This window comes from Dromiciops gliroides, chromosome 4 (genome assembly GCF_019393635.1).
Source record: "Dromiciops gliroides isolate mDroGli1 chromosome 4, mDroGli1.pri, whole genome shotgun sequence".
NCBI lineage: Eukaryota > Metazoa > Chordata > Mammalia > Microbiotheria > Microbiotheriidae > Dromiciops > Dromiciops gliroides.
Genome location: NC_057864.1, coordinates 260101614 through 260113828, shown reverse-complemented (window position 1 = coordinate 260113828; position 12215 = coordinate 260101614). Strand labels below are relative to the sequence as shown.

At 44.1% G+C, this 12215-nt stretch overlaps 1 pseudogene; it reads left to right on the top strand.

The window, feature by feature from the left end:
- Nucleotides 1–11259: 11259 nt before the first annotated feature.
- On the top strand, nucleotides 11260–11902 carry LOC122752862 (annotated as a pseudogene).
- The last annotated feature ends 313 nt before the right edge of the window (nucleotides 11903–12215 follow it).

The following is a 12215-nucleotide window of genomic DNA, read 5'->3' as shown; positions in this document are numbered from 1 at the left end:
GTCTTCCCTACTTGAGGTTCTGGTATTCTATTCACTGGGTTACCTAATTGCCTCACCCTGTAAAGAGTAGGTGCTAAATAATGGTTTGAATTCAAGTGACTTGGGGAGTGCACAATGGCTAGAGCCCTGGAGAAGTCAGGAAAGACTGAAATTCTACACTGGGCACTTACTAGGTATGTGAACAAGTGGATTAACCTCTCCCAGCCTCAGTTTTCCCACATATAGATGGAAAGGGGTTAGACCCATTGGCTCCTCAGGTCCCTTCCAATCCTAAATCTGTGATTCTTTGGCTTGTCTAAGGCCACAAAGGTAGACAGAAGCAGCCCTGGGCCTAGCCCCAGGCCTCCTGGCTTCCAGGCCAAAGCTCTTACAGCTTTACCCCACTGCCAGCTGCCCAACACTGTTTGGTTTAGCGCTTACGACCTGTGGGCTTTTACAGTTTCCAACCCCAGTTCTGTCACCGCAATATGGAGCCTTTATGATCCCCTTTACCTCACACGTTGTTTTCGGCAACTCTACACTCCTGGCTTCTCTGCCACAAGACTCCTAGTCTCCTACTGTTAATCATTTTATTAAAAAAAGAAAGAAAAAAAAAGAATTTAACATCTGCTGCTGGGGAAATTTACTGGCCTCAAGTTACCTGCTACAATTCTGGTCATTTGGGGAAATAATGATGTTATATTTGCCACTTTCCAAATGCTGCAGGAATCTGATCCCAATGTAGAAAACCATCGTTAAATCAACTCCATAATGTCACCGGTTTCCAGCCTCATTAGTTATAAAGTTAGGGCTTTGCAGTACATTGTCTGGGCTGGAGAATACATCCACCTCCAGAGCCTCCAAGCTTGGATAATACTTGCTATTGTTTAGGGGGATCAAAAAGCGAGGAACAGAAAAATGGACATGGTTTTGAGATTGTGTGGACCAAGGCACCCCTACAATCCATGGGAGCCTAGCACAGAGTAGGGAAGGAAAGGGAACAAGCATTTATTAAGCACCTACTGTATCCTAGACACTGTGCTACAACTGAGGATATTATTTCACATCAACCCTGTGCTACAACTGAGGAAACTGAAGAAGAAAGAGGTTAAGTGATTTGCCAACAGTCACACAATAAAGTAGCAGGCTAGATTTGAACTCAGGTCTTTCTAACTCCAGACTCCACTCAGTGCCACATAGCTGTCTCAGTACACTGAGACAATTAATGCAGTAGGTATTTACTTATCAGTTACTAAGAACCAACATTGCTCAGCTGTTCAATCACGTCTGACACTTCATGACCCCCTAGACCATACCGATCATGGGGTTTTCTTGGCAAAGATACTGGAATAGCTTGCTATTTCCTTCTCCAGTGGATTAAGGCAAACAGAAGTTAAATAATTTGCCCAAGGTCACACAGCCAGGAGTTATCTGAGATCAGATTTGAATTCAGGTCTTCTTGATCCCAGGCTCAATGCTTTATCCCCTGAGCCATGTAGCTGCCTTCCAGGCAAACAGAGGTTGAATGACTTGCCCAGGGTCACACAGCTAGGAAGTATCTGAAGTTGGATTTTAATTAAGGTCTTCCTGACTCCGTGGGGCAGCACAGTGGATGGAACACCAGGCCCTGGTGTCTCAGAAAGACCTGAGTTCAAATACAGCTTCAGACACTTACTAGCTGTGGACTCTGAGCAAGTCAGTTCATCCTGTTTGCCTCAATTTCCTCATCTATAAAATGAGCTGAAGAAGGAAATGGAAAACCACTCTAGTATCTTTGCCAAAAAAACCAAATGGGGTCATAAAGAGTCAGATAGGACTGAAACAACTGAACAACAACTTCCTGACTTCAAGCTCAGTGCTCCATCCACTGAGCCAAGTGTCAACATAGTTGACTTTTAACAGTAACCTGTGGAACTGAACTGAATTGGGGTCTTTTTGACTTAATTATAGTCCTACTTTGGAACCACTGAGCTTACCAGTTATAAATATTTGGCAAGCAGGAAGGCGACACACTAAACCAGGGTTAGGTAGGACCAGATAGACCCAGACACATAGGAAATCATGGGGATCCTCAGTGATGGACTAGGCCTAGGAGGAAGTGAACAGCATATAGGATCCTGGGGGGCTTGTGAGGATCGAATGAGATAATATTTGTAAAGCTCTTTGCAAAGATTATAAATCACTAGATAAATGCTGGCTATTATTATTATACTATGTCACACTGTTATGATAGATTGTGTTATATTGCTTTGTTATGTTACACATTATGTTACATTGTATTATATCATATCATAGTATATTATGTTGTGTTGTGTTATATTATATTGTGTTTATTCGATCATATTATGATCCCTTTTATTGTGTTGTGCTACATTGTATTATATTGTGATGTTTTTATCATGTTACATTGTATTATATTGTGTTATGTTACATTGTCTCATATTATATTGTATTAATTATTATTAAAAGCTGGAAAAGAACTTAGAATCCAATTCCTGTGTTGTAAAGATGAACTGATATTCCGAAAAGTGATTTAACCAAGGTCATACAGGTAGTAAGTAAATAGCAGGTTGGGGATTTATTTAAACCAGTTCCTCTCATTCCATCATGGTTGGGACATTAGCAGAGACCAGCAAGAGACAGCAGATGGTCTGGGGGTGTGGCAGCAGCAGCAGGGATCAATAGCCCTTGAGATACCACATAAGGGGCACTAGTTCCTAGGAGAGCAAGACAGGACTCCGGTCCAGGAGTTCCTGCAGTATAGGATTAGAAAAGGGGACTTAAACCAAAGAAACAAGAGAGGGATCCAGTCCCTGAAGCGAAGGTATAAAGCAAGGGGCTTGGTCACAAGGCAAGATCTTAATTGATAGAACCAAGGACAACAAGATGCAATAGGAACAGTGGCAAGAGTGATATGATATTGCTTTTGTTTGTTTGTTTAAGATTTTTTATCATAAAAGTATTTTATTATTTTCCAGTTACATGTAAAGATAGTTTTAAACATTTGTTTTTATAAGATTTCTAATTCCAAATTTCTCTCTCTCTCTCCCTTCCCTCCCCCTCCCCAAGACAGCAAGCAATCTGAAAAAGGTTCTATATGTCCAATCACATTAAACATATTTCTGCATTAGTCATGTTGTGAAAGAAGAACCAGAACAAAAGGGAAAAACCTCAAAAAACAAAAAAAGTACCAACAGTATGGTTCAATCTGTATCTAGATTCCACAGTTCTTTGGGGAGGGGTGGATTTGGAGAGCATTTTCCATCATGAGTCCTTTGGAACTATCTTGGACCATTGTATTGCTGAGAAGAGTCAAGTCTATCACAGTTGATCAACACACAATATTGTTGATACTGTGTACAATGTTCTCCTGGTTCTGCTCATCTCACTCAGCATCAGTTAATGTAAGTCCTTCCATGTTTCTCTGAAATCCACCTGCTCATCGTTTCTTACAGCACAATAGTATTCCATTACATTCATATGCCCCCAACTTGTTTAACCATTCCCCAATTGATGGGTATCCCCTCAATTTCCAATTCCTTGTCACCACAAAAAGAGCAGTTATAAATATTTTTATACATGTGTGTCCTTTTCCCCTTTTTATGATCTCTTTGGGATAAAGACCTAATAGTGGTATTGCTGGGTCAAAGGGTATGCATAGTTTTATAGCCCTTTGGGCAGAATTCCAAATTGTTCTCCAGAATGGTTGGATCAGTGAGTGATTTGATATTGACTATTTTGGAAAGAGTGTTTGATTTGTAGACAGAAGAGAGGGGGTGAGGAGATGGGTGATGACCCTAGCTAAAGGGACAGAGAAGGCAGAGTCAATTGGAGAATTTCAGAGCTGCTAGAAGCCAGCACACCAGGCTTTAGCCCTCTGCTCATCCCAGGCTTTTGTCTTAGCCTCTGCTGCCTGTTGTTTTCTTAATGTAGAATTCTGAAAACAGATGGATTCTAAAGACAGCAACCCATGCGCCCAGTGGAGCCCATTCTTGCTACTGAAGTCCATAGTTGAAGGCAGATGTTACAAGTCTTAAGGGAATCTTTATGTTGTTAATGGTTTGTCCAAGGGCCCTCTCTGTGCTACAACCGCTGGCTGGGATGAATTTGGGGAGGGCTGGAGGGATGAAGACAGACTGAGGGGAGGGTTTATCTAACATCTTCCATTCCAATATCTCTCTGCTTTCTTCCCCATAATTCCCTAGAGGGTAGGTGCCTGATGTCAGTGTTGACCTCCAGCAAGTCAGTTCACCTCTAAGTCAGGGTACCATATACCCTTGGCAGGGGCTGAGCTGTCTACACAGTTCTTGGGTGACTCTTTTGAACTGAGAGCTATCCAATCCCAAAACCTACATGCTTGCCAGGAGTGGGGATTTCAGGGAGCACACAGGCAAAGGGCCAGACCGGAGATGGTTCTTCATCTGTAAAATGAGAAAGCCGGACAAGATGATCGCCAGGCCTGTTTCCAGCTCTGACATGGTGTTCCAGTTGAGCAGAGGAATGCGGAGTCAGTTGTATGGGTTGGGGGAGTAGGGGCAGGAAGGAGAATTCCAGCTTTCTGATTCCTGGTTTGGAAAGCCTTTATCATTGTATATAGAATCCTAAAATGTCCAAGCTGGCAGGGATCTGATTGGTCATTTCATCAGACCCTTTTATTTTATAGACAGGAAAACTGAGGTCCAGAGAAAGAAAGTGATAGCTCACTGCAGCTTGTTTCTTTCTCCCTTGCTCAGGTAGCATGGTATAATGAAAAGAATGAAATTACACACACACATACACACACACACACACACCCCTCTGGAGTGTGAGGTCCTGGGTTCATATTCTGCTTCTGATGCTTATTACCAGTGTGATTTTGGGTAAGTCACTTAACTTCCTGGTCCTGAGTTTTGTCATCTGTAAAATGAAGAGATTAGACTATTTATTATTCACCACCTTTGCTCCTATACACATGCTGCTGAACAAAGATGTAGAAAATCATGTAACTGTTCTGATTGGGCCCTCTACAAATTTACGTTACACAGCCTCAGCTGGGTCCTCCCTGCTGCTAGGCAATCCTATACCTTCCTCACTATCCTATACTATCCCACTCTCCATAGCAACTCTTCCAAACCTTTTCATCCCTCCTTAAACTTCTTTATGGCTTCCCCATCCCCTACTTTCTCACTTGAGAACCTTGCCTCATATTTTGTACAAAAAAATGAGGCCATTCGCCATGAGTTTCTTCCTTGTCTCTTGTCACTCAAATGCCTTTTGCCCTTTCTCCTCCTTCACTCTTATTTCACATGATGAAATGCTCTTATTACTTACTAAGGCTAATCTCTCTAAATGTTCTAGCAATCCCATTCCATCCCATCTCCTCCAACAGATCGCCCCCTCTGACATCCCCATTCTTTCCTTATTTTCAGTCTCTCCCTGTCTACTCATTCTCTCATGCCTACAAACATATCTCCCCCATCCTGAAAAAAAAAACCTCACTAGATCCTTCCATCCTTGATAACTGTTGTCTCATATTTCTTTTGTTTTTTGTAGCTAAATTCCTCAAAAAGGTCATCTCTAATATGTACCTCCATCTTCTCTCCTCTTATTTTCTTCTTAACCCCTTATAATCCAGCTTCCATCCTTATCATTCCACTAAAACTGCTCTCTCCAAAGATACCAATGATCTTTTAGTTGCCAGATCCAATCACACTCTCCTCCTTGATACTCTTGTCTCTCTAGGCTTTTGGGATCCTACTCTCTCCTGAGTTTCTTCCTACTTATCTGACCACTCCTTTGCCTCCTTTGCTGAATCCTTGTCTGGATCAAAGCTTCTTCTTCTCCTTCTCCTTCTCCTTCTTCTTCTCCTTCTTCTGAGGCAATTGGGGTTAAGTGACTTGCCCAGGGTCACACAGCTAGTAAGTGTCATGCCTCAGGTAGGATTTGAACTCAGGTCCTCCTGACTCTAGGGCGGGTGCTCTATCCACTGTGCCATCTAGCTGTCCCCTCGCCCTTCTCTCCTTTGATACTGCTGCCATGCTAATGAATATCCTCATCACCTCACACCTGGGTTATTGTAATAACCAGCCAGTGAGTCCACTTCCCTTCTGTTTCCTGCTTCAATCCATCCCCCATTCAGCCACTAAAGGGATCTTTCTAAAGCACAATTCTAATCATGTCACCTGTCTTATGCAGTAAACTCCAGTGGTCCCCTGTTGCCTCCAGGATCAAGCACAAAAAGCTCTGCTTGATATTCAAAACTCTTCATAACCTAGCCCCTCCTACCTCTCCAGTTTGCTTACACTTTACTCCCCAATATATACTCTTCAAACTAGTGACACTGGCCTTCAGGAGGTTTCATGAACAAGACACTCCATACCTCAGCTCTGGGCATTTCCTTTCTGTCAGGCCCTATGCCCAAAATGATCTCCCTCCACTACTCTACCTACTGACCTTTCTGGCTTCTGGTAAGTCCCAACTCAAATCCCATCTTTTACTGGAAGCCTGCCCCAACCCCTCTAAATTCTAATGCCTTCTCTTTGGCAATTGCATCCTATAAATATACCCTGTAGATAGCTTGCTTTGTCTTTATTTGTTTGCATGTTGTCTTTCCCATTAGATTGTAAGATCCTTGAGGACAGTGACTGTCTTTTGCCTTTCTTTGTATCCCCAATGCTTAGCACAGTGCCTGGCATATAGTAAGTCCTTAAGCAATGTTGATTGATTGATTGATTGATTATTGACTGGATGAGCTCTTAGGCCTCCTTTAACTCTAGATCTGGGAATTTATCAGGTTGTACCTATGACCTAAGAATTTTACTAGAGCTATGAATTTTACCAAAGGCCAAATGGGTAGAAAGTAGATGCTGGAGTTAGGAAGACTTGAGTTAAAATCTAGACTCAGACACATTAGTCACATTACTGTGAGCAAGTCACTTAACCTCTGCTTGCCTCAGTTTCCTCAACTGTAAAATGAGGATAACAATAGCACTTTCCTCAAAGAGTTGTTATGAGACTCAAATGAGATAATATTTATAAAAGTGCTTGGCACACAGGAAGTGCTTGCTGTCTTTCCCTATCTCCTGAGCATTTTCACTGGCTGCCCCTTATGCCTGGAAAACTAATGTTCATCCCAAATGCAGGAAGCCTTTTTCCAATCCCCCATCCCTACCCCATGCCAAATCTTTCCCTCCTTAACTCTTCCTCCTACCTTCTGGACCTAGGAACATAAGTGCTTAATAAAAGTTCATTGACTGATTGACATGTGAGAGTCAGGGCCAGACTGCAGCAAAAATGGAATATAGGCAACTTCATGATGGAGTGGAACAAATGGAGTTAGGAAACCTGGGAGACAGAAGACAGGTTCAAATGCTGGTTCTAACAATTACTAGCTCTGTGACTTTGGCCAAGCTCCTTGACCTCACTGAGCCTTAGTTTCCTCATTTGAAAAACAGTGATTTCTACACTGTCTACTTCATCAGATCATTGGAACGAAAGCCCTTTCAGTATGTGGTCACATATCTAGTGAGTGTCTGGCATTGTAGTAATTGTTGTTCATCCTTCATGTTCATGGAAGACCAAGGACATCACAGGGTGATGTTTTGACTTGCTCATAAATTAGATTTAAATGAGGCAGAATTGAACAAGGTCATAAGCCTCACTCTCTCTTCCAGAATCATTGAAGTCCACTGTCAAGACAAAAATCAGGACAACTGGCGATGGCCCAGGATGCACTGAATGACCTTGGCTCCACAGTGCTGGCTTTAGCTGCCTTTGTGGTTGTTGGAACAAATTGTTCTCATCTGCCCATTCTGCTAGAGAAAGTCTTCACATGTTTGGAGTAGATTTCCCTATAACTCTCTGACAGGTTTGAAGCCCACTGATTACCCTCAACCTGTTTTAACCCATCTGCTCAGACAGTGTTGTTGGGGTATGGCCACTGCACATGCTTCTTGGAGTGACAGGTAAGATTTGGATGATAGGCAGACACCAAAGGTGATTGAGTAGGCCTGAAAAGGGCTCAGCAAGCCCTCACACCAAAGTTCTAGTCTTCCCTGGATACCTATGTACATTGTGACAATATGTTAGAGGTGTTAGAGGATTTGGGGAGGGGGCACAGGTATGGTGGTCGCTAAAGAGTTCATTGCTGCCAAAATATTTCCCTTTCTGCCTTGGTTCCTGACCATTAGCCCACCTCCAAAAGACCTCAAGAAGGCAAGGATGATGTCACTGGGTTAAGATATCATGCTGAGTGCCTTAACTGAGAAACAACTGAGGATCAGGAAAACAAGGGGTCAAATTCAGTCTCACACAGTGCTGGGAACATAGGACATGCTTGATTGATTGACACATATTATCTGTATTACCCTGGACTTAACCTCTCAGTAACCCCAAGAAACTCTACGATTTTAAATTTTAAGCAAGGTGCTCATTTGTGCTGATAAAAGGAATCTTGGGTGCCAATGAATCACAAGTCTAGTTTCTGTCCCTAAAAAAAAATTAAAATAGCATATAGTCCAACAAAGAATGCTATCTGGGGGCAGCTAGGTGGCGCAGTGGATAAAGCACCAGCCCTGGATTCAAGAGGACCTAAGTTCAAATCTGGCTTCAAACACTTGACATTTACTAGCTGCGTGACCCTGGGCAAGTCACTTAACCCTCATTGCCCCCCCCCCCCAAAATGATGCCTATAGTAGGAAAATCTGGACCCTGAGGGGATGGAATACTGAATGAGGAAATAAGGGCACTGGCACTGGAGCAAGATCATCTGAGTTCAAATCCCATCTCTTCTATTTAATACCTATGTGACCTTAAGCTCCCTGGGCCTCATTTTCCTCATCTGCAAAATGAGGGGATTGAACTTGGTGGCTTTCGAGGTCCCTTCCCAGCTCTAGCTCCATGATCTACAGGTTTCCAGGAGATTAGCAGTCGCAGAGGGGGCAGAATTGCTACCTTTTGCATCAGGGAAGACAGACCTAGGGCCCACATGCCAGAAGGAGGAGTAGGGTTGAAGACAAACTTTGGATAATTCCCAATTTCAATTTTGCCCAGAGCCAGCCGGGCCTATAGAGGCCATGGATAAATACAGCCCAAGAAGGAAGACTGGGGCACAGACGACCTGTCTAGACACCATGTCTCTGTGTTCTGGCTCTGTCAGTGACTCACTGTGTGAACTCAAACAACCTCGTCAGCCTCCCTCTGTATGGAAGGTCCCCTCTATTCTCAGCATGGACGGCAAGATATGATTCTCCTTTGGAGACCCCGAAATGGGTGGTCCTAGACTCAGCACTTGGAGGAGGAAGAGTGAACAACCCAGACTAGCTCGGGTCTTATGTGTGCGTGAACATCAGGACAGATGTGTTTGGTGGAGAAGTATGTAGGATCCTCACTCCAATAAATCATGGAAGCCATAATTTCCACAATCATGGGATCTGCAATGATGAAGGGACTATACTAAACCTTAGTATACAGTCCGTCATTGAGTGAAAGGAATATGTCTTAGCTGGTGGCCAACCTTCTAGCGAGGAATCTCTCTTCACTTAGCATGGCCATTCCTTGATGAATAGGCTCTTTCTGAGTCCATCCTTGAATCCTTGCCAAGATCCCTACCAAGATGGTAGGGTCTGCTGGAGCTCATGCTCTGCTGGCATGGCCTTTGAGAGATCAGAGAGGATCACCCTCACACCAAGGCAGCATTTGGAGGAAGGTGTCAGTAGGGGAAGCTGGAAAGATAGCTTGGTTTTGGTGGGGTTTTGGGGGTTTTTTTGGTGAGGCAATTGGGGTTAAGTGACTTGCCCAGGGTCACACAGCTAGTAAGTGTTTTGTTTTGTTTTGTTTTAAGTGAGGCAATTGGGGTTAAGTGATTTACCCAGGGTCACACAGCTAGTAAATGTTAAGTGTCTGACGCCAGATTTGAACTCAGGTACTCCTGACTCCAGGGCTGGTGCTCTATCCACTGCACCACCTAGCTGCCCCGAAAGATAGCTTGTTAATAGATAAGCAATACCATTTTGGAAGAATGCAGATACGGGAACAATAAATAGACTTGCAGTGTCACGTTCAGAGGGCATCTAAGTGGTATAGTGGATGGAGTCCTGGGCCTGGAGTCAGGAAGACCTGAGTTAAAATGTAGCCTTAGACACTTACTAGCTACATGACTCTGGGCAAATCATTTAACCCTGTTTGCCTCAGTTTCCTCATCTGTAAAATGAGCAAGAGAAGAAAATGGCAAACCACTCCAATATCTTTGCCAAGAGTCAGAAACAACTGAACCACAACAACAAGCCATGTTTGGATGATCAGATAAATGATAGCCATCTTCACCATGTAGATGCTTTTATGTTTTAGGGGACCTTACTCCTCTGCAGGGAGCTTTACATGTCTTACCATTTTACTGGGAAAAGTTTTTTGGACCAGGTCAGAGTTCAGAACAGTTTTGAAGGAGGAAATAGAAAGTGCTTAGCTGGCTTGCAAAAATCTCCATCACTTTACATAGGCTTTCTTTCTTTTTTTTTTCTTTTTGCAGGGCAATGAGGGTTAAGTGACTTGCCCAGGGTCACACAGCTAGTATGTGTCAAGTGTTTCAGGCTGAATTTGAACTCAGGTCCTCCTGAATCCAGGGCTGGTGCTGCATCACCTAGCTTCCCCCTACATAGGCTTTTGATATGAAGAAGGCTTTTTCTCACATAAGATGATCTTCAAAATGTCCCTAGTGGTTGAGGTAAGTTCTAACTATCTGCTTTTTTTCCCCTTCTCATTGCATGAAGAAACTGGAGTATGCTGCTGTTCAATGGCTGGCTAGAGGCCATGGAGTTGGTGACCCACACAGAAGTGAATGAATGAATGTAACATTTATTAAATGCTTTTTATGTGCCAAGCACTGTGCGTTTACATCTCCAGGGTTACATTCTAAATTCTAAGCCTGTTACAACCACATAGAGCTACTATGAGTCTTTGTTCTTGTTAAGGACAGCAGCTGGCACAGTGGATAGATTACTAGGCCTGGAGGCAGGAAGATCTGAGTTCAAAATCAGTCTCAGACACTTACTAGCTGTGTAACCCTAGGAAAGTGATTTAACCTGTTTGCCTTAGTTTCCTCAACAGGACAATGGATAATAGCACCTACCTCATAGAGTTGTAAGATCAAATGAGATAATATTTGTAAAGCACTTAGCACAGTGCCTGGCACATAGTAGTTGTTTAATTATTCCACTCCCTTCCTTCCCCTTTGCCCATTGGCAAGAAATTATCAATAATCCTAACTTTAGGCGTTTGACCGGAGCCAGCCTGGGCAGCTGGACCATGGTCTGGAGCGGGCGCTTGGCCCTAGGAGCACTGCGAGCCTGGCCTGGCTGGCTGCGAGGGTCCAGGCCCACCGTGCTTCACCAGCTGCGGGGTCCGACTGTGGTGTGGCCCAGCTTCTTGAGCTTGGTGGAAGAGGAGACGCTGAGGTGGGAGCTGGATGGCGCCGCCGCCTCTAGGAGTACAATCACTGGGACGCGGCCATCCACGGCTTCCGGGAGACGGAGAAGTCACACTGGTCAGAGGCCAGCCAGGCCATTCTGCAGTGGGTTCCCGCGGCTGCCTTACTCCCGGCTCTGGCCCAGCTCCCTATGGTCCATGTACTGGACTGCCACCAACATGGCTACAATCAAGCCCCGTGTGTACAGCATCAAGTTCTGTGGCGGCATCATTGCAGGCCTCTCCTTGCTTTCCCCCAATGTCAGGCGACTAGTTGACGCCCAAGATCCTCAAGAATGGCTGGAGTTACTACTGGAACCTGGTCCCTCTATATCCTCAGGGGCCCCGCCTGATATGACTTCTCCCACCAAATCCTTCGAGATGAAGAATCCTTCTTTGGGGAACACCGGATGCCACAGGCCTACGAATTTCTGCTATTTGCTGTTCCCTCCCTGAGGAGGAACCAGGCACCCTGTCTAAATGATCTCAAGTTCCATAGCCACAGGGCCTCTCAGAGGATGCAAGGATTTGTGCCCAGAATTTTGTATAAAATTTTTATGAATAAAGTTAGAGAAATGACAAAAATAATAATCCTAACTTTAATACTTACAAGGCCCTTGATTGCACTGATGTGGGCACCCCCTCTACCAGTGGATACCATTATCTCTCCATGCCTTCATGAGGAGCCACTGCGGCATAGTGCACAGAGGGCTTAGTTTGGTGTCAGGAAGACCAGAATTCAAATTTCGCTTTAGATACCTACCAGCTGTGTGACCACGAACAAGTCATTGTAACTT